Source organism: Panthera pardus, unplaced genomic scaffold, assembly GCF_024362965.1.
Source record: "Panthera pardus isolate Hobbes unplaced genomic scaffold, ASM2436296v1 HiC_scaffold_7, whole genome shotgun sequence".
Classification (NCBI taxonomy): Eukaryota; Metazoa; Chordata; class Mammalia; order Carnivora; family Felidae; genus Panthera; species Panthera pardus.
In genome coordinates this window covers 5,315,469-5,336,643 of record NW_026527002.1, presented here as the reverse complement: position 1 = coordinate 5,336,643, position 21,175 = coordinate 5,315,469, and the positions used below count along the sequence as shown (strand labels likewise).

Below are 21,175 nucleotides of genomic sequence, written 5' to 3'. Positions count from 1 at the left end.
ACACACAGCGAGGATAATTTGTCTAGTTTTAAATGTAAACAGTACCTCATGAGTCATCTTTTGAATTGCAGAGATACACCCAGCTGGTTAAGGGCCACCACACCCTGTCTATATTTACTGAGTCAAGAATAAATCTGGCTAGGTTGCTTTGTTAAAAGGACAAACCAATTATTTAAAGCTCAAGTCCATACATTCTGATTCCCCAGCTGATTTTCATATCACAACAAGGGCAGCTTCTGTGTGAGAACTTTATAACACTGATTAACCACAGATGGCAAGTTTCAGCATAGGACATTATTTAATATTTGCATATGTTGCATTTTGTGGCTGGGGCAAAGGAGTACTTACTGTGCTTAATTTTACTGAGGCCACGCTAGGAAATTTGTGAGCCCAAGGCAAAAATGCCACACATACTTCCTCCTCTTATTTAGCTTTCTGCCCTAGGGACAGAATTCACTTAAAAGAGGCCAGTCTAGGGGCGCCTGCGGGGCTCAGTCGGTTGAGCGTCTGACTTGGGCTCAGGTCATGATCTCACGATTTGTGAGTTCGAGCCCCACTCGGGCCCTGTGCTGACAGCTCAGACCCTGGAACCTGCTTCGGACTGTGTCTCCCTTTCACTCTGCCCCTCCCCTGCTCGTGCTCTGTCTCTCAAAAATAAATAAACATTTTTAAAAAGTTACTAATTATATTATACAAGTGGTACACCATTATATCGTTTGGTTTTGGGAGAGCAATAACCAGACTAAGACTGAGACTGCAGAAAAATCTGCCAATACATGTTTAAATAGAATTTGAGAAAAAGTTAAGCCCGAGCTTCAGTTTCCTGCTATGTAAATGGCAGTTTTGTTGTGTTAGACTAAATAAGGTATATAGAAAGCACCTAGCCATGACACCTCACGCATACTCTCTCAATTTCCTTCGCTACTTTCTCTTTCTCCTAAATCAACGGTGTATTTAGCACATTTAACACCTGGTATACATCATTCTTAGCACCTTCTTCCTCTGAATGAGAAGATTACTTTCATTAATCACAAAATGAAAGATAATATGGGCCAGGTAAAAATGTAGACATTGAAAAATATGCCATTAAATTTTTTTAAATGAGGGGCTGGTTGGTTCAGTCGGCTGAGCGTCCGACTCTTGATTTTGGCTCAGGTCATAATCTCGTGATTCATGAGAACGAGCTCCACACTGGGCTCTGTGCTGAGAGCGTGGAGCTGGCTTGGGATTCTCTCTGCCTCTCTCTGCCCCTCCCCAACTTGTGCATGCTCTTTCTCTCTCTCTCTCTCTCAAATAAACTTAAAAAAATTTTAAGTGAAATGTTAAAATAATTAGGATACAGAAAAGGAAAAAATGTAATACAGTAATACTTTTCCTTATAAATTTTTTTATAAAGGAAAAAGATATAGAAATGCTTCAAAGACAGGTTTTCAAGGTTTTAAGAATGATCTGCCCACAGAATGACAGAATTTAAGTTACTCAACTTGTGTTTAGGCATCTTTACGGTCATGGTGCCGTCATTGTATATTTTGAGTCTACTGTTTATAGGTAGGGTTTATATAGTACCATAGGAGTTGGAGACATGAATTAACTTCCCCACAGAAGATCATGTTTATTAAAAGATAAGTAATAGGGGTACCTCGGTGGCTCAGTTGGTTAAGTAACCAACTCTTGATTTCAGCTCAGGTCATGATCTCGCGGTTCATGAGTTCGAGCCCCGTGTTGGGCTCTGTGCTGACTGCTCAGAACCTGAGCCTGCTTCATATTCTTTGTATCCTTCTCTCTCTGCCCCTCCCCAGCTCTCACTCTGACTTTCTCTCTCTGTCTCAAAATAAATAAACATCAAAAAAAAAAAAAAAAAGATAAGTAATAAAATGTACTTACTTTTGAGGCTTACATATGTGGGTTATTACACGTTAATAGAAACCACAGCATTTATTTCGAATTTACATTAGTGGTTCTCTGTCTTGGCGATTTTGTCTCTTGGGACATTTGGCCATGACCGGAGGCACTCTGGGTTATTACAACTGTGGGTAGGAGACTACTAACTGAAATCAGGTGGGTAGACACCAGGGATGCAGCTAAACATGGGAAGATGAACAGGACAGCTGTTTGGCCCCAAATGACAACAGACCGGGAAACCCTGACTTGGAGTAACAGTTTTTAGAGAGCATTTTTTCACTGGCACCGTTTAAGATTAATGGTACCTGGTGATGATAAAAGCAGACTGAATTGTTTGTTTGACGACTGTAGACAATGCACCACCTTATTACTGCCTGCACCCAGGGCTATCGATTACATTTCCATTAGATTTTCCTTCTGAAGGACTGCCACCTCAAGTGAGGGTTAAATCAGACTTCCAATTTTAAAGTAACTTTAGGGCACCTGGGTGGCTCAGTGGGTTAAGCATCTGACTTCTGCTCAGGTCATGATCTCAAGGTTCGGGAGTTCAAGCCATGCTTCGGGTGAACCCCCTTTCTCTCTACCCTCGCTCACTTGTGCCCTCTCTAGATACATACGTACATACATACATAAAGTACTTTTAAATCACTTCAATGATGGTTCAATGAACCAAGCTTAGCAACAGGTGATTTATGGGGCTATTCTCTCTCTGCTATTTATCTCATATTTTTTTAAATATAATTTTAAAATGTTAAGAAACAGTTACACTGAAATATAATTCACATACCAAAGATTGACCATTTTAAAGTGTGCGATGTGGTGGCTTTTAGTATATTCATGTGATTGTATAACCACCACTATGTGATTTCAGAATATTTTCAACATTCCCAAAAGAAGCCTCATGCCTACCAGCAGCCATACCCTCTTCAGCCCTTTCCAGAGCCCCTGACAACCACTCACGTACTTTCTGTCCAGGAACTGCCTATTCTGAACATTTTGTACAAGCAGAATCAGAGTACGTGGCTTTTTCTGACTAGATCCTTTGCTTAGTGTATTTCCACGGCTCACCCGTGTTGTACCACGATTCAGTGCTTCTTTCCTTTTGTGGCCAGATAATACTCCACTGCATGCATGGGCCATTTGGTGTATCCATTCATCAGTGGATATTTGGGATGCTTACATTCTTTTTTGGCTGTCAAGACTGCTGCCGTGAACATTTGTGACATTTTGCTGGGAAAACAGGTTTTCAGCCGTCTTGGGTATATACCGAGGAGCAGAAATACTGGGTCGTATGGTGATTCTATTTACTCTAAGGAATTGAAACTCTTGCATCATATATATTCTATCGTATGAACACGCCTTTTGGTTATCCATCGATCAGCTGATAGACATTAGAGTTGTTTCCAACTGTTGTTATGAGTAATGCAGTTTGAACATTTATGTGCAAGTTTCTGTGGAGACATATATTTTTATTCCCCTAAGAGTGGAATTGGTGGGCTATGTGGTGCTCTGTTAACTCTTTTGAGGGACCATTAATCTGTTTTCAAAAGTGACTGTACTATTTTAGAATCCCACCAGTAATATATTAGTTCCAATTTCTCCACATCCTTGTTATTATGTCTTTGATTTCAGCCATCCTGAGGATGTGAAGTGGTATCTCATTGCAATTTTAATTTGCATTTCCATAATGACCGAGATTGAGCATCTTGCCATGTGCTTATTGGCTATTTGCATATCTTTAGGGATGCCTGTTCAGATCTTAAGCCCATTTGAAAAAAATGGGTCTGCTTATTATTGAGTTGTGAGTTCATTATATATTCCGGATACTTGTTCTTTATGTGATAGGTAATTCACAAACACTTTCTCGCATTCTGTATTGTCTTTTCAATTTTTGGATGGTGTCCTTTGAAGCACAAGTTTTTAAAACTTTGAGAAGTCCAATTTATCTACCATGCATGTGCATGTATAGACTGTGTTTTTGGTGTCATATCTAAGAAACTATTACCAAATCCAAGTTCACAAACATTTACTCCTATTGCTTTCTACTAAGAGTTTTATAGTTTTAGCTATTACATAGGTTTTCCGTCCAGTTTAATTTTTGGACATGGTATGAGATGGGAGCCCCACTTTATTTTTTTTACATGTGGGTATCCAGTTGCCCCGACGCCATTTGTTGAGAAAGCTATTCTTCCTCCATTGAAATGTCTTGGTACTCTCTTTGGAAACCAATTAACTTTAAATTTATAGCGGTTGATTTCTCGTGTTGAATCTGTGTATCAGTTGGAAAAGTATCACCATCTCCGTAAGTCTTGTGATTCACAAACATGGGATGTTTAATTTCTTTCAACATTTCAAAAAATGTTTTACAATTTTCGGTGTACACGTCTTGAATTTCTTTGGCTAAATTTATTCCTACTATATTTTTAAATGGATGCTATTTAAATGAAATTTTCTCAGGGCACCTGGGTGGCTCAGTCAGTTAAGCATTCAACTTTGGCTCAGGTCACGATCTCACAGCTTGTGAGGTCGAGCCCCGCGTCAGGCTCTGTGCTCACAGCTCAGAGCCTGGAGCCTGTTTCAGATTCTGTGTCTCCCTCTCTCTCTCTGCCCCTCCCCCGCTTGGTGCTTGGTCTCTGTCTCTGTCTCTCTCAAAAATAAGCATTAACAAATTAAAAAAAAATAAATGAAAATTTCTCAGTTTCATGTTTTCAAATGTTTATTGCCAGTACACAGAAATATAATAAAAATGTTTTCATGTAAAGAGTTAATACTACTGAGTTTCATGAAATAGGAAAACAATGTATGTCTTTAATCACTTAATACAGATTTTTTGCTTCTTTTGAATCTACTATCCACTGTGTTGAAGACATCCATACCGTAACTTCTTTTCAAAGGCTGGATGCTCAGCTTATTTGGCGCTGTTGGATATTTTCAACCTTCTTGAAACAGGAACGTCAAGTAGTTCCCTGGAGCCTTAAATACGGACAGGAAAAGACAGGCATTTAACATAACCAACTCTCTTTCATCAGTTTCCAGTACCTCGGGGGTACAAAGGCACGAAAGGGAGAAGGAAAGGAGACAAAAAACCTACAATATGAATGTAAATAACAAGCAAGGTATAAAATTAAGAAATATTTTGAAGTCATTCTTTTATTGTTAAATATAACTAGATGTTTGTATGAAAATGCACGAAAACACTTCATCAGTTTTAAGAACTGATGGGGTTGTAGTTTTCAAAAGGTGTGAGCAGCCACTGTTAGCATTATTCTGCGACTGTACAAAATGTTCAAAGTGCAGTAAATTTTACATGCAGTTTTCATTCTAACCTGTAGAGTAGGGTGGGGAAGCTAAAACAGGTATTGTGAACACGGGGGAAATCGAAATCATAAGTATTAAGTGATCTTCTAAATCCAAGTAAGATCTCAGGCTTTCCAATTTCTAAATGCAAACAAGCTTATGCTTTAGTTGTATAGAAACAATGTGCGCAATTCAAAAAAAAATGAAGGAACATTTAAGAATGACAAGTTCAAATCAATCCCTTGATAAGGGTACAAAGATTCAGAAAGTGTTGTGAATAGATTAGGATGTTTCTGATGAATTCATTGTCAGAGAGGGTGGTACCAGTGGATTTAAAGCAGAAGGAAGATTTAGTAGGATCAAAGGGATCTTTACAGATTTACTCTTCTGTTTCCCAAGGCTAAGTTTGCGTTAGAATTCCCTCTAGAGCTTAGTGAAAAAAGTAAGTCCTGGGCCTTGTCACTGTATAGTGTATTTGACACTTAGAGTGGATAATTTATTTTTAACACTCTACTCTTCTATGCAATAAAATTAGTTTCAGTAACAATAACAATGGCCAGAAGAGACAGTGACAGTTTTTATTGAAATTTCATATGAATTCTATACCTGAAACTAATATTACACTGTATGTTAACTAGTTGGGATTTAAATATAAACTTGGGTAGAAAAAGAGATTTCATATGATCAAGGCAGTCAAACATTAAAAGTTAAAAAAAATAGAGGACGCCTGGTTGGCCCAGTCGGTTGAGCATCTGACTCTTGATTTCAGCACAAATCATGATCCTGGGATGGAGACCCGTGTTGGGCTCTGCACTGAGAGTGCGGAGCCAGCTTGGGATTCTCTCTCTCTCCCACAATAAATAAAAAGAGAAATTTAAGTAAAATGAATTTATTTTTTCCATAGAATTCATCTTTTCACCAGTGAAAGCACTGGCAACAGGTGTTTCCTGAAAATCCATCATGGAGTCAAGTCATGGTGCTAAGTCTCCTATGCTGGCTTTGTAATTCTTAGAGCAGGCTTTGGATTGCTTTTTGGTATGCTGTCCACCACGTCTGATGCATTACGTCTCCCATCCCCTCTCCACAAACTTTTGACACCTTGTGTTCAAAAGAATGTTCCATCATTGCTTTTAGGATTTTTTTTTTCTAAGCTAGTGTTTTTGATATCTTGCGTAAACAGGTAATGAAGGGCAGATGGGTAACAATGATGTGGTTTTGGAGCGGTGGTATGGGTCCAGAGCTGACAGCCAAGAATGAATTCTTGATACGTCTTTGGTGCAAAAATGTGATTTTATTAAAGCACGGGGACAGGACCTATGGGCAAAAAGAGCTACACTGGGTTTGTCACAGGTGACTGGTTATAGACCTTCAGGCTGGGAAAGGGTTAGGGATAGCATAAGTCTCTAAGGAATTTTGGAAGAAAGGTTTCCAGGACCTTGAGGGTGGGTATTGTTTAGGAAAAGGTCACTTATTACTGTCCAGTAAAACCTCAGTCATGGGACCCTTCAGATGTCTATCATCAGTGGGCCATAAGCTTGGAGTATGATTGCCAACATAGAGCTCGTGGGGGTAGAGATAAAGAAGTTTCCAAAGGAATTTTTATATGTTAAAGTAGACTTATAGGATCCTGGGGGATGGGATAATGTTAAGCTAAGATTGCCTTTTGCCCTTAGCAAAGTCATGACTGAGGCAGCTGAGTCCCCAGAGAAAGGTGACTCTGCCTGTTTCAAGGACTTGTCAATGGGCTGTAGGCAGTAAGGAAACTTTTCATTTGCCTTGGTTTCCCGTATCAAGAAGCTTGCAGGACCCTATTCATTGTTAAATGCATCCGGATTTCAGAGATGTGAACATACCAAAAAGAGTGCACCTTGAAAAACAGTACAGTAGTTCTGTATTTTAACTTATTTTCCTTTGTCATTAAATATTTCCCTACAATATAAAGCCTGCAATGCATTTCATTGTATGGATGTACCATGCTTTAGTCTGTGGTTCTGGGAAGAAAGGGATTTGGTCACTCTGGGAACATTACAACACATCCAGAGACATTTTTGGTTGGCATAACTGGGGGTGCCACTGGCATCTAGCGGGTAGAAGTTAAGAATGTTGTTAAATATCCTAAAATGTAGAAGACAGCCCTCTTATAACAAAAAATTACCTGGCCCAAAATGTGAATAGTGCTGAGATTCTGTGGCCTACTGCTAGACTTAAAATTTTAATTTTTCCCCCCTCTAGGAATGCAGGAAATTAAGGGACAGCATAATGTGGTGCTTAAGGCTACAGCCTGTCAAATTGGCTGGGCTCCTATACTGGCCAATACAGTTTCTAGCTGCAGGACATTACCTAGAAGGAACTGGTTACTTAACCCCTCATTTCCCCATCTGTAAAAATGGAGAAAATGAATAGAAACTGGATAAAGCTATTAAGACAAACAGGTCTGCACCTAAAGCCCACATTTGTCATCTAAGATACACTCACTAGTGTTGCACCAGCTTCAGTTAGGTTATTTATTTTTTTTTAATAAACATAATCACAAACTTTACTATCCAGGGGTGTAGTCTGCATAGGAAGCACTGATGGAAAAATCAGGGGCAAAATATCTCAAGGTTTGCGGCCTGTTGCCAAATCTAAGATCTTCCAAGCCATTGAAGGGTGGTAAAATCAATTTAGTGGGTCAAGATTAGCATTGCAACAAAAATAGAATAGAAAATATTGGAGTGAGTCGCAAGTATTGTTTTCATAAAACATGGTTTCAGTGACAGAGGCCTGTATGTATGCACCAAGTCACAATGTTAAAATGTATTTAAGTTTATTTTGAGAAAGAAAGACACAGAGAGAGAGAGAGAGAGAGAGAGAGAGAGAGAGAGAGAGAGAATCCCAAGCAAGTTCTGCACTGTCAGCACAGAGCCTACCACAGGGCTCGAACTCAAGAACCCGTGAGATCATGACCTGAGCAGAAATCAAGAGTTGGATGCCCAACCAACTGAGCCATCCAGGCACCCGTATAATGTTTTAATTTTTTAAATTTGATTTTATTTCTTATTTTTTAAAATTTACATCCAAATTAGTTAGCAGATAGTGCCACAATGATTTCAGGAGTAGATTCCTTAATGCCCCTTCCCCATTTAGCTCATCCCCCCTCCCACAACCCCTCCAGTAACCCTCAGTTTATTCTCCATATTTATGAGTCTCTTCTGTTTTGTCCCCCTCCCTGTTTCTGTATTATTCTTGTTTTCCTTCCCTTGTGTTCATCTGTTCTGTCTCCTAAAGTCCTCATATGAGTGAAGTCATATGATTTTTGTCTTTCTCTAATTTCACTTAGCATGATACCCTCTGGTTCCATCCACGTAGTTGCAAATGGCAAGATTTCATTCTTTTTGATTACCGAGTAAGACTACATTGTATATATAAACCACATCTTCTTTATCCATTCATCCATCGGTGGACATTTGGGCTCTTTCCATACTTTGGCTATTGTTGATAGTGCAGCTATAAACATGGGGGGTGCATGTGTCCCTTCGAAACAGCACACCTGTATCCCATGGATAAATGCCTAGCAGTGCAATTGCTGGGTCATAGGGTAGTTCTGTTTTTAGTTTTTTGAGGAACCTTCATACTGTTTTCCAGAGTGGCTGCACCAGCTTGCATTCCCATCTTTAAACATTTTTTTAATGTTTATTTATTTTTGAGAGAGACACAGAGTGTGAGCAGAGGTGGGGTAGAGAGAGAGGGAGACCCAGAATCTGAAGCAGGCTCCAGGCTCTGAGCTGTCAGCCCAGAGCCCGACACGGGGCTCGAACTCACGAACTGCGAGATCATGACCTGAGCCGAAGTTGGGACTTTGAATGGACGGGGCCACCCAGCCGCCCCTAAAACGTAATTTTTAATGTGAGTCACAATAAAGAAGTTTGAAAGGCACCACCTGAAGTCCAACTACCACTTGATATTTGTCTATCTGTCTCTGTATCTGTAGAACTGATAAGCTTCTGCTTTAGGACATTTCAGCTGTGTATTTGGACACTTGGTTGAAAAACTCTTCAAGATAATGAAAGACAAGAACTTAACGTGAAAAATGACTACAAATAGTTTGTGCTAATCTATTGGTTTAAATCTGTTGGGGGGGCGCCTGGGTGGTTCAGTCGGTAAGGGGCCGACTTCGGCTCAGGTCATGATCTCACGGTCCGTGAGTTCCAGCCCGCCGTCGGGCTCTGTGCTGACAGCTCAGAGCCTGGAGCCTGTTTCGGATTCTGTGTCTCCCTCTCTCTGACTCTCCCCCGTTCATGCTCTGTCTCTCTCTCAAAAAAAAAAAAATAAATAAACGTTAAAAAAAAAATTTAAATCTGTTGGGCAATGAAGCAGGCTGGAAGTGTTGTATGTGTTGCAGCGTTAGACACAGTGTTGTTCACTGGCCCATTACACTCATCACTAGCTTTGAAGACACACACTCATAAGTTAACTAGCATCATTATCATTAATAATATGTGAGTACCAACAAACCAGCTGAGTAGGGCAGCTTTAACATCCGTAAACAGTACTGAGAATATTAACTTGACAATCATAGTGCCAGAGCCTCTTAGTGCATGACCGCGTTTTATACATCATTAGCTATGATCTTAAAAATGAAAGCCAAAACTTTTTTAAAAGGAGCTAACCTTTAAAAATGGTCAACTCTAACCCATTCTTTGAAAAAAGCCAAATTACGTTAATTGCAGTTGCTGGCTATTTGAACATAACCTAAGAGAAAATGAGGGCAATTATGCTAGGTTGAGAAATTCGTAATGCATGCAGAATAAAATCCCCGATCAGGCAGAGTTAACAAAATTCAGCTGTAAACTGCAATCTCCCCAATATCCTGATGTATTCTGGGTAAGGAAATAGTGTCATTTAAACTTGTGACCAGTGATGTTTGAATGGTCCCCTGCACAGGCTTTTGAGATATTTGAGGGCAGCAACTTTCCACAGTAACTTCTTAGTCAACCTTCAATACAAGTATTTTATTAATTGCTAATTATGTGCCAATCTCTCTAGAAAGTTCTAGCAGCTTAAAAATTAATAATTCATAGTTCCTAAACCTTAGGGTTTCATAGACTTAGAGGGGAGACAAGAATTTATAGTTGTGTGGTATGGAGCAGAGGCAGCAGACAGAGTGGATCACTATACTGCCCAGAAGTTAGACGCCGGCTCCTGTCCAAGCTGTTTGAAAAAATGAGTGAGAAATGAACAAGGAGGGAGGAACATTTCCTGGATGAGGAAACTCACACGTGTAAAGGGGAAAAGTGCCAGGAGGTAAGCTGGAGAGATGGATTGCTACAAAATGAAGAGGCTCTGATGCTATGTTAAAAAGCTTAAATTGTATCCAATTTGCAAAACAAAACCAGTGAGGCCGCTAGGAAAGACACCTGACCAACATGGTCCTGGATGGAGTAAATAACAGAGACTGGTTGAGGGGTGAGTCTAAGTATAAATTGAAGGCCGGAAAAAAGGCGTAGGGCACCATCAACAAATGTTTGTGTGTATACCACATATTGGGGAAATAGTTCCCTCTATTAAAAAAGGACTTACATTTCAGCATGTTAGATAGTGAAAGAATAATCTAGAGGAACTGCAGACATGTTAGGGAAGGATTCCCTGAGAAAGTGACCCTGAAATGGAGACCTGAAGGAAAAACAGGATTTTAAAGATTCGAACTGATTTGAAGTACTTAATGGTGTTTCTCTATAGACTCTGTGTAACCCCTACATACTCCTAAAGACAACCACTCTCTTTTGCCCTCACTATAAATCTATTAAAAGCCCCAGATGTTTATTAAATTAAGAAATAATCATGTAATGAGGACAAGATTAAGCCTCTCACCTCTTTTCCCACTGGGAATATTTGCATCATTTACATCATTTTATAATTACTTGATAATCTGGAAGAGGACCAAATGAAAGGACAGAGATTTAAGAGCGAAGAGGGAGACACTGCAAAAGGGAAGCAAATTAAAGAGTGAATAAAAAGAAGCGAGTGCTTGAGAAAGCTCAAAGAAAGTATCAGCACTGTCCATTTAACGCAATAATTTGGAGGCCCCTATTAATCTGTTTGCATTTCGGCGAGAAAAGTGCAGCAGGTGGAAATGAGGCTATAGAGTGTGGACTTCTTATCAGTCAAGCAGCTTGGTAGAAAAGTAATGCTGCATGAGGGAGTTTTGTTGTCTTAATTTACTAAGGAAGGGAGAATACAGAGTTTTCAACGTCGTTCTCGGAGGAAAGAAGATGTAACCTGTTGAAACTTACTACTATGGGGGGCGCCTGGGTGGCTCAGTCGGTTAAGCGTCTGACTTCGGCTCAGGTCATGATTCGGCTCAGGTCATGATCTCACGGTCCGTGAGTTCGAGCCCCGCGTCGGGCTCTGTGCTGACAGCTCAGAGCCTGGAGCCTGCTTCAGGTTCTGTGTCTCCCTCTCTCTGACCCTCCCCCGTTCATGCTCTGTCTCTCTCTGTCTCAAAAAAAAATAAACGTTAAAAAAAAAAATTAAAAAAAAAAAAAGAAACTTACTACTATGGACATAAGCATCAGTAATTTGTAAGAGTACTTACTCCAGATGCCTCCATATACATAACAAGGCTAATGTTATGTATCACTAAGAAACACCACTGAACGCATATGAACTTTTAACCTTTATATTCTGGAGCGGATGTACAACCTTTAAGGTATAAACCAATCACTTCTGGTCCTTTCTTCCAAACTATGACTAGGAGAAGATGAGGACTGAATTGTTTGTTTTCCAAAGAAAGAAGTCAGACAAATAACATTGAAAAACATTTCATTATTTAAGAGATTATCACTGGCATAGTTCAGTGATGTTTTCACATTCCGGGCTGTAGTGTGTGGTATTTGGGACTGACGGGTGTCAGTGACAGCTAAGAGAAGTTCAAGCACCGGTATATTCTTTAGAGGCCCAATGTGTTTTGCTTAACCAATTTTTGGCCAAATCTTCCTCACTACCTAGTTTCTGTGTGCCCGTTCCTATGCAGTGACTGATAAAATCAGCGTCTTTCTTCGGTCCTGCCAGTTCCTACCTCCTCCCGAGGCATAAGAACAATTTAACCTCTCAATTTTCACTTCTCAGCTCTATCTTGCTGGGGGTATAAAAAAAAATCCAGCTTAAAAAAAAAAATAAAAACGAAACAAATAAAATAATTTGCCAGACAAGATTCTCTCGGAATATACAGGAATGTAAACTAAAACATAAAGTGGTTAAAAAAAAAAAAAGTAAGAAAACAAAGAAAAGCTCTTCTCAAATAAAACTTTCAGATACCGGGTAAGTGTGATGGAAACTAAAAATCCCTCATGCTTGCCAGTCGTCCAGTCCAATGTTTTGTTTTGTTTTAAACCAGTTTCCACCGTGATAAACGAAGGGTTGCAAACTTTGCTTCCTAACAGTATTTGCTCCGTTTCGGTGCTCCTGAAAACGGTGGTAATGCTCATTTCTACGTAAACCCAACTCAAGGGCGCTCGGACAGCGACAGCACCTCTCGGCTTTCACTTGTACCAGACATGCCTCGACAGAACAGGAATTTAAAGAGTGTTGCATAATCATTCTACGAGTAACTCCTGCTCACCACATTTTAATACCCAAAGCCTTGTAGTTTCGAGCCCTTGCCTGTGGCCGATCATCCGCACACACTCAGGATCCCCCAGAAATCGTGTCCCCTCGGGAACTCACGCTAACCCACCTGAGAACCAACTCCGTTTACAAAGCTGAAAAGTGGGGGGTCGTGCTGCTTACACCTTCACTCCAATCGACCAAGCCTTAACTCCTTCTGGTCTCTTGGACATTTTCTTGGGCTTACCTGGTCCGAGAAAAATCGTGCCGCCCCACACTCGAAGTTACCCGAGCCACTTATCAGCTGTTTCAAGTCCCGGCGGTGGGGGTGTGGTGGTGGCAATGTAGCCTGGCCGGGCCACAGCCAGGTACGTCATCCTCTTACAGATCTTGCCCGGTATGCGGACGGGCGACGAGGGCACACAACCTCCGTGGGCCCCGCTCCTCCGCGACAGGTGGAAAGAGATAAGCTGTTTGACCTGGGGCTGATCCAAAATTCGGCGGGGTCCGCCTCAGGCCAACTCGCGGTGGCGAGAAAGGTCAAAATCACCTTGGGGCAGTCCGCGGCCGGACCGCGGCTCGCACCGCCAAAGGGCGCCCCAGCTGTGTCCCCGGGTCAGAAGAGGACAGCGAAGTCGCAGGCCGGCCGACCGCGACTGAGGGCGGAGCCGCCCCCCCTTTTCCCGGCGGCCTGCCGACTTCCGGACCTGCGCGCGCCTCTCTGCGCCGCCCCGGCCGCCCGGCGCGCCCCACCCCCCGCCCACCGTTTCCCGGCGTGCTCCGCGGAGGAAGGGACGGAGTCGACAATAACAAACCCAACCGCGGCGGTGTCCGCGGCCCTGCAGAGCCCTCGGCGCTGCCTTGGGGGGGTCTCCGTATCGCCCCGGCCCCTCGGCTCTGACCGGCCGCGGCCCCCTGCCCCCCGGCCCCTGACCCAGAGCCGAGGGGCCTGACAGCGTCCCCTCTCCGCCCCGACCCCTCCCTCCCGCCCGGAGCTCGGGGCCGCGACCGGCACCTGGGACGCCGGCGGTTGTGTCGGTTGGCGGTGCCCGATGGGCGGTTGGTAGCCGCCGCCGCGGACGAGGCGGCGGCGGAAGATGGTGCCAGGGGCTGCCGGCTCTGCTGCTGCCGCCGGTGGAGGAGGAGGTGCTGCCAGGTAAGTGCTGTCGCCGCCCGGGTCCCCTTCCCCCATCTGGCACCGCGGCCGCGCGGCGAGCCCGGACACAGTGGGCCGGGGACGCCGGGGTCCCCGCCGGGTCGAGCGCCGCCCGCGCGCAGGTGTGTGCGCCCGCGGGCCCGGCGCATCCGGCCGCGGCAGGTGTTGCCCTGCGGCTGCTTCCCTAGCGCGACAGCCCCGGTGGAGACACGCGGTCTGAGTCGAAGCCCCGCTGGGCTGCGGGAGGTGTGGGGCCGACTCGCCCGGTGCGGGCCTGCGTGCGGCTTCCTCGGCCGGGGCCGCCGGGGTCCCTCCCTGTGAACGCGTCCCCGGCCGGCCGCGGGCCGAGTTTTCGGGAGTGGCGGAGGGCGAGGGACGCCGACCCTACCGGGAAGCATCCTGGCTTGTGGTCACGGCTGGACTTAGCCCTAAGGCTGTCTGTGACTTGAGAACCCGGGGAGAGGAATTGGGCCGAGGCCGAACGCAGCACACAGCGGGAGGAACGCAGAGATACCTTTGTCCCGACCCCGGAGTGCGAGATCGGTATAAAGTTACTCTTAGGAATGACTCAGCCTCCGCCCGCCCCACTGATAGATTTGGGATGGGGTGTGTTTGCGGATTTCACAACTTCCTTAGTCGAAGCTGGAGAACAACAGGAGAAATGGCAGCTTCTGGGGGGGAATGAATAGTTTCTTCCACCGCCTGGTGGATGTACTATGTTTATTGTTTATGGTTTCGTAATCTAGTCTTTTCCATCAGGAACTCTTTAAAGTGCGGTCATACCACGAAGTGCCGTGTGCCTGGATGTCAAGGAAGACTAATGTGCTCACTGTTGATAGAGTCTTGTTACTACAAGTCATTAAGCTAGATAACAATGTTTGCCTCGAGTTCACTGTACGTAGAGCGATGATTTGGGCCCTATGAAAATGTGCCTGTTATTTTATTGTATAGTTTCTAGGTTTTTGGGTGCTGATGCTGCTTGTTGATCTGTCCGATGGGTCAGAAGGTAAGCAACTTAGGAGGAGACGATTTTTAATTTACATCGACAAATCCGCTTAATGAAGAGTCACAGAATTATATTTCGATATTTGATACGACTTGGGTCTTTACCATTCCGAGGTGATATTACTATGGGAAGCAAAAGTACCTTGAAGATTTTATTTGGGGGGTTTTTTGCTTTAGTAAACAGACAATTGTTAGGGGTGGGAAGATGTTTTTTGCTTTTTCTGTATTTAGTGTTGTAGCAGAGTGTGGCCTTAATGAACACATTTTCTCAGTAACATTCCTGTCTTTTTTTTTAATTTTAGTGTTTACGTTGTGTTTACAATCTAGAGTTTTATGAAAGAGATGCTTTATGTTGGTGTTTATGTTGATAAATGTCTGTTGATGGACATTAGATATGGACTCAGACCGCTTTTGGCGCATAATTTTCTTTATTTTGAATGTTTCATGATAGTCAAATTTAGGATTAATCATTGGCCTAGTTCTGATGGTGTTGGATGACAGGGAAGGCAGTGAAGCAGTACTCTTGTCTCAGAAAATTTTTCTGGCCCTTGCTAACACATACAAATTCAGAATGCATGACACATTGACTTTTAGCAAGTCAGATTCATCAGGTCCTAAAGGGCAGAGGACACAAGACCTTTGTTTTTGAAAAGCCACACTTCTGAACCTAAATTTTTGTCATGTAAGATTAAGAGGAGCTTTTCTTTGGCTTCTGATTTTGAGACTGTCTTTAAATTTTCATGCCTTCAGCAAATGTTTGAGCACCTGCTATATGCTGCCCTTTGCGGATGTGTGTAACTTATAAGTGTTTTTTTAAAAGGGATATCTAGTAAAATGTTCTTATTTGGATAGTACTATTCTCTAACCCCAATTAAGCCTTTTCTTTTGTAGTACAGATAGTAGTGGCTCAAGAAACTGAAGTGAAAATCTAGCAGTGCCTTTCTACACACATTCATTCATGCAGTTATTTACTTACTACAGGTAGACCATTGGACCAGTAATTACAAGGAATAGAGGAATGTGTAAGAAATTGTTCTTGCCTTATAATAGAAAATTGGAGTCATGTATAAAACTGATTGCAATATTGTAGCATTATTGGAAATTTGAAGGAAAAGTACTGAAGGAGATTTGGGTTTTTATGGAGTGTAGCGATATTTTTAGAATCATGATCTGACATGGATAAGTCACTTCCCTTTTCTTTAAAAAGATGTCCTATCCACCTCAACAAATTTTGGCTTGGGATTGATCATGTACCTACTGTGTGCCAGGCACACTGGTGTAAAAGTACTGGGGATTTGGCAGTGAACAAACCAAACCAAATCCTGTACTCATTCAAGAAAAATATGGAGTAAGAGACGCATGCTGGCTGGGAAGGAAAACAAACAGGAGGAGAGGAGTGTCAGGATTGAGGGGTTGAAACTTTGGATAAAGTGGCCAAGGAAGTCCTCACTGATTGTTAACTTTGAAATAAAGACCCAGGAGAAGCAAGGAAGCTAGCTGTGTGACTATCTGATCTGAGGCAAGAGCATTCTTGGCAGAAGGAATAGTAAATGCAAAGGCTGTGAGTGAGATATTTGGCATACAGAGAAAAAGTGAAAAGGTTACTGAGGGTGGACTGATAGGAATGAGGGGAGGGTGACTCATGACTAGGAGAATGATGGTAGAGAGGGCTCTGTAGATAGTCAGGTTTTTTGGGTAACAGTAAGGAAGCTGTAAAGTGCCGTAATCTTGCATGTGCAAAGGCACGGAGGTTTGGTCCAGTAAACTCAGCAAGGCTAGAAGGCAACTTGTACCTAAATTCACGTATGTTTTCAGGAAATGGTAAACCCCTGCAACACAGTTTTAGCTCCTGTAACATGAACAATGAATTAGAAGAACTTTATATGTAAGCTTTGTGTATAAGATTATAGGAAATGGTGAACTTTGAGAAATGTTAAAGAAGATAAATTGCAAATGCAGCCTGCTTTAAGATGCTGGAATAGGTATGATGCTAGAGAAACAGATTGTAGGGTGCTGCATTAAAGATGTACTTACTGTTGTTGATAAAAGCGTGTGAATTTTAATTATCACTTTTCTGGTTTGCTTATTATTGTGGCCCTAATAAACCTAATTTGCCTGTAAGTGGACCTCTGTTGGCTGTCTCCTGAGAGGATGGCATTTCTTTCCATCCCTCAATAAAGATGAGGTCCTTTTAAATTACTTTTTCCAAGTAGAGTACTTGAGTACTTTCATGCACCCTTTCTTTCATTGGTCAGTTTCTTCTTCCACAGCTGTTTAGTGAGTACCCTCAGGATTATGGAGGACACCCCACGCTCCCAATCACCCCCCATGACTTTGCCCTCTTTTGAATTCTCGTATTTTATTAGCTTGTAATCGTGTTAAAGGATGAAAATAATTATGACTCATTTCCATTTTGTTGTTGTTACTGGTTCGGGACTAAACACATCATTTTTTCCTTCATACTCTACACGTAATAATTGATCAGTAACTATCCAGACTATCTGTTGAAATGTTACTCGAATCAGTACCGTACCGCTAATATATCTATTGTTTTTTTAGGTGCTATTTTGCAAATTCCAGATATGCACATCCTTTTCTTGAGATTGCTGTGTTTTTACATAGGCTTCCTAGAACAAAGCTAATTCAGAATTTACTGTATATAATTTTGATTGCATTTTCAAACTAAGTATTCTAAAACGAAGCATAGAATTATAACACTTTTGCTATAGACACAATTCTGCGAATATTAAGAGTTTAGAAAACCTGAATTCACATTTACAGGGAGGGTCCCCACTTGGTACTGCCATCCCTCAAAAATTAGACCAGGTGCAGCCCTGGATGTCATAGCTCAGCTGGTGACACTAATGCAGAAGCAACGGATGTGGCTTCCGTTCTTGGTATGATTTGGAGGCAAGACGGCTATTTTCTAGTAAACTTGACTTAAATTCATTTTAACAGTTTTTTTGAATTTCTGTTAAGCAGAAGCTGTCAAGTGACATAGTATGTATAAGAAAACATGTTTAAACACAATAATACAAAATGAATTTACTTTTTGTGAATAAGACTAATTCAAAATGACAAAACTAATGATATTTTCTATAGGGACTTTTTTAAGACTAGTAATGTTTTCAAATTCAGATTATCAGTAAAGCATGCGTTTTGCATAATTTTTTATGAGTGGCAGGAGAACAACATGTTGAATACATTTATGTGTACTGAGGGAAAGATTCCCACATATATTATTCAGCTCAAATAAGTTGTATAGCATTACGCGCGGTGTTATCTCATTCTTATGAAACAAAACTGTCCGTGTTTACACACATACATTTTTTTCTCAACACATAGGAGAAAAATCTGAAGGAATATGCCAGACTATTAAAAGTAGTCCTGTTGTCTTCATTCTGTTGGAGCTGTCTGAATTTGAAGTTGCGTATTTACTTGTAGATAAGGCATTCATTTAGGAGGCCTTGAACTTTTATGGAGAAGGTTCTTTTGGGGGGAGTGTGAGGAAAATGGCTGACCTACTCTTCTTTTTCTCTTTTTCTTTTCCTCTTGGCAGAGAAAGGGTAGGATCAGATGGAAATAATCTGATTTGGAGGGTTTGAAGTCCAGCTTTCAGTCCCTGGGTAACCCAGACATTCCGTTTGTGGTGAACGTTATTTTCATTGATGCAGCGCCTAGTGGTCCCTCCTTGAGGTCAAATTGCAACCTGCAGAATTACAAATCCGACAAAATTATTTCCGATTCTTGTTCTTTCCCTATGAAACTTTTGGGCCAGTGTGTATAGTTCATCCAAATTTTGTGAATTCTGCTAGACCTGAAAGCAGTTTGTGGGTACTTGTAATCCCAGCACCTGGCACAGTCTTGGCTTATGTTGAGTGTTCAACAAATGCAGTGTGAATAATGATTGAATGTGTTCAGTTTGGGATGTCAGAAATTGAGGTTTTTTCCCGCCCTTTGTTTTCCCCATAAGGAAGCTAATCCTAAATTTTGGAAAATTGACAATGAACTGTAATGACTGACCTAATCATTATCGGTACTCTCTCAAAAGAGGAAATTGTAAATTCATCTCCAATCGATAAATTGGATAGATGGTGGTTTTCACGGGTATTGGAGATGCTTTTTTTTTTCTTTCTTTCTTCTGGACTTGAAAGTCTAGTTGTAACTCCTATGTATCTGGGAGTGAAGTGAATGGAAGCATTTTTTAAGAAATAGAACTATATCTCGAAGCAAAAAAAAAGAAAAATATATCACCCCTTTAAGTCCCCTCATTTATAGCTGACCGTATCCCAGAAGGATCCAGGAAGAACAAATGTCCTTTTGTGATATGAGATTTTTTTTCTCCAGTATAATTCTACTACCTTATGTAGGTCCGTAAATTCAGAGGGAAAAGAGTTCTTGTGGACCACCTGTGATTAGGGAATACGTCCCAGAAGTGCTAATAGAACCGTGTTTTGGGACCATACTTGGATGAGTAAAATTCAGATGAGCAGAAATTGGGGGAGTTTTATCTGGCAGGGTTATATAAAGGGAGAGAATAGAAGTTTCTTGTCGAGGAGTAGTTAGAGATATTTCTAGAAAGGTAAACTAGGGCTTAATTATGAAGTCTGTGAATACTGGAGTTAGTTATAATCGCCACCGTTTTTGCACTGTAATGGAGTCTGAGATACACTCTGTAGAAGGTATTTCAGCCCACGGATGGTAAACTGATCATATGGATTATCTGAGCCTCATTGAGAGAGATGGGATTCACATAGAGGTAAATCTGGCTTCAAAGTGTGACAGTTTAATATTAATCTAGCTTTAAGCCAGAGGTGGCAAATTCACACCCTTAAAGGGGCAGACAGATAATGAAATTCAGTGAAACCATACTGGGGGTACTGTACTGTGGTCACAGGAGAGAGCTGCAAAGAAACAAGCTACAGAGCGAGGTATGCCATTGATCTGTGACCTGCTGTAGGCAGCTGTGAGGTTCTAGGGAAGGTACTTGAAGGTACAGGAGGCATGCAGCCTGATGGCAGTGGTTGTGACTGGTGGGAGCGCGCAGGGAGGCTTGGGGTGGGAAGGCAGTGGGTAGGGTAAGGCAGTGGGAAGAGTTTCTAGGCTCTAAAATAAGGGGTGTGTCCTTGGAAAATGAAGGGTTGGATTCTGAAGGAAAAACGGATAGGATTTAGATAGAAATAACTGAAGTTCCGAGCAGCAGGGGAACGAGGGGTTTTTTTTGACTAAAGAAGTTAGGGAGTAAATAGTTGTGAAGGAAAAGCACTGAATTGAAATGTGGGTATGTCAGGTTTGCAGCAAACAATATGATTGCTAACGGCTGATATTTAGCATCAGCTGAGTGTTAGTCCTGTGCCCCGAGGCAGAGATCTGGGTTAAACGGTAACTGACGATGTTTGTATTGCACTCGAGTTTGCATAACTCTTCCGTTTATGTGTAGATTCTTTACATTTTCACAACAACCCTGTGAGATAGGGAGTTTTTTTGTAATCAAACTAATTTAAGTTTGGGGGTGCCTGGCTGGCCCAGTTGGTGGAGCATGTAACTCTTGATCTTCGTGTCATGAGTTCGAGCCTCATGTTGGGGGTAGAGCTTACTTAACACTAGAAACTCTAAAAAAACCAGTTTGTTTGATGAGGTTAGTCAGGGTCACACACAGTCGATCGAGGGAATAAGACTTAAAAATAGGCTTCTGAGGGCCACCTGGGTGGCTCAGTCGGTTAAGTGTCCGACTTCGGCTCAGGTTCGTGATCTCGCGGTTTGTGGGTTCAAGCCCCGCGTCGGGCTCTGTGCTGTCAGCTCAGAGCCTGGAGCCTGCTTTGGATTCTCTGCCTCCCTCTGTCTCTGTGCTCCTGTCCCACTTGTACTGTGTCTCTCTATCTCTCTCAAAAATAAATAATAAAAACGTTTAAAAATTTTTAAAAATAGCTTTTCTGGTTCCAAATCTCATGTTCTTTTCACAGTTCTGTTCTCCCTCTTACATGGACATAAAGATAGCAGTTGGAGAACTAAATATGAATGACCACGTAGGGAAGGTTGTGGAGTGGAGAGGCATATCTACACTGGGATGGCAAATTGGGGGCTAGAATGGGGACAGCAGATGGGGGTCATTGACTTGCTCTTTCAGTTGGACCAGCTGTTCTAGTGCAGCATACTCAAGTTTTTTATTTCTTTGTGGTGCATAAACTGTTGTCTTTTCTTCTTTTTCAAAATGGAAGTATTTTTACGCCT

The 21,175-nt window shown here is 42.1% G+C and overlaps 1 protein-coding gene and 1 long non-coding RNA gene across 3 annotated transcripts in view; one reads left to right on the top strand and one right to left on the bottom strand.

Annotated features, from left to right (window-relative positions):
* Nucleotides 1-4,600: 4,600 nt before the first annotated feature.
* Nucleotides 4,601-13,505, bottom strand: LOC109258445 (uncharacterized). Of its 2 annotated transcripts, none has more exons than XR_008420010.1 (2): nucleotides 13,031-13,505; nucleotides 4,601-4,875 (listed from the first exon to the last, which is right to left on the bottom strand). It is a non-coding gene; the product is annotated as an uncharacterized LOC109258445 (long non-coding RNA). The 2 variants fall into 2 exon arrangements; XR_002076321.2 differs by lacking the exon at nucleotides 4,601-4,875 and adding an exon at nucleotides 11,984-12,738.
* A 318-nt stretch (nucleotides 13,506-13,823) lies between these two features.
* The window catches only part of RB1CC1 (RB1 inducible coiled-coil 1), a 91,472-nt gene continuing 84,120 nt past the window's right edge, over nucleotides 13,824-21,175 (top strand). The window contains exon 1 of the mRNA XM_019435236.2: nucleotides 13,824-13,939. The gene's annotated coding sequence lies outside the window, so the exon portion shown is untranslated. The remainder of the gene's footprint in view (nucleotides 13,940-21,175) is intronic.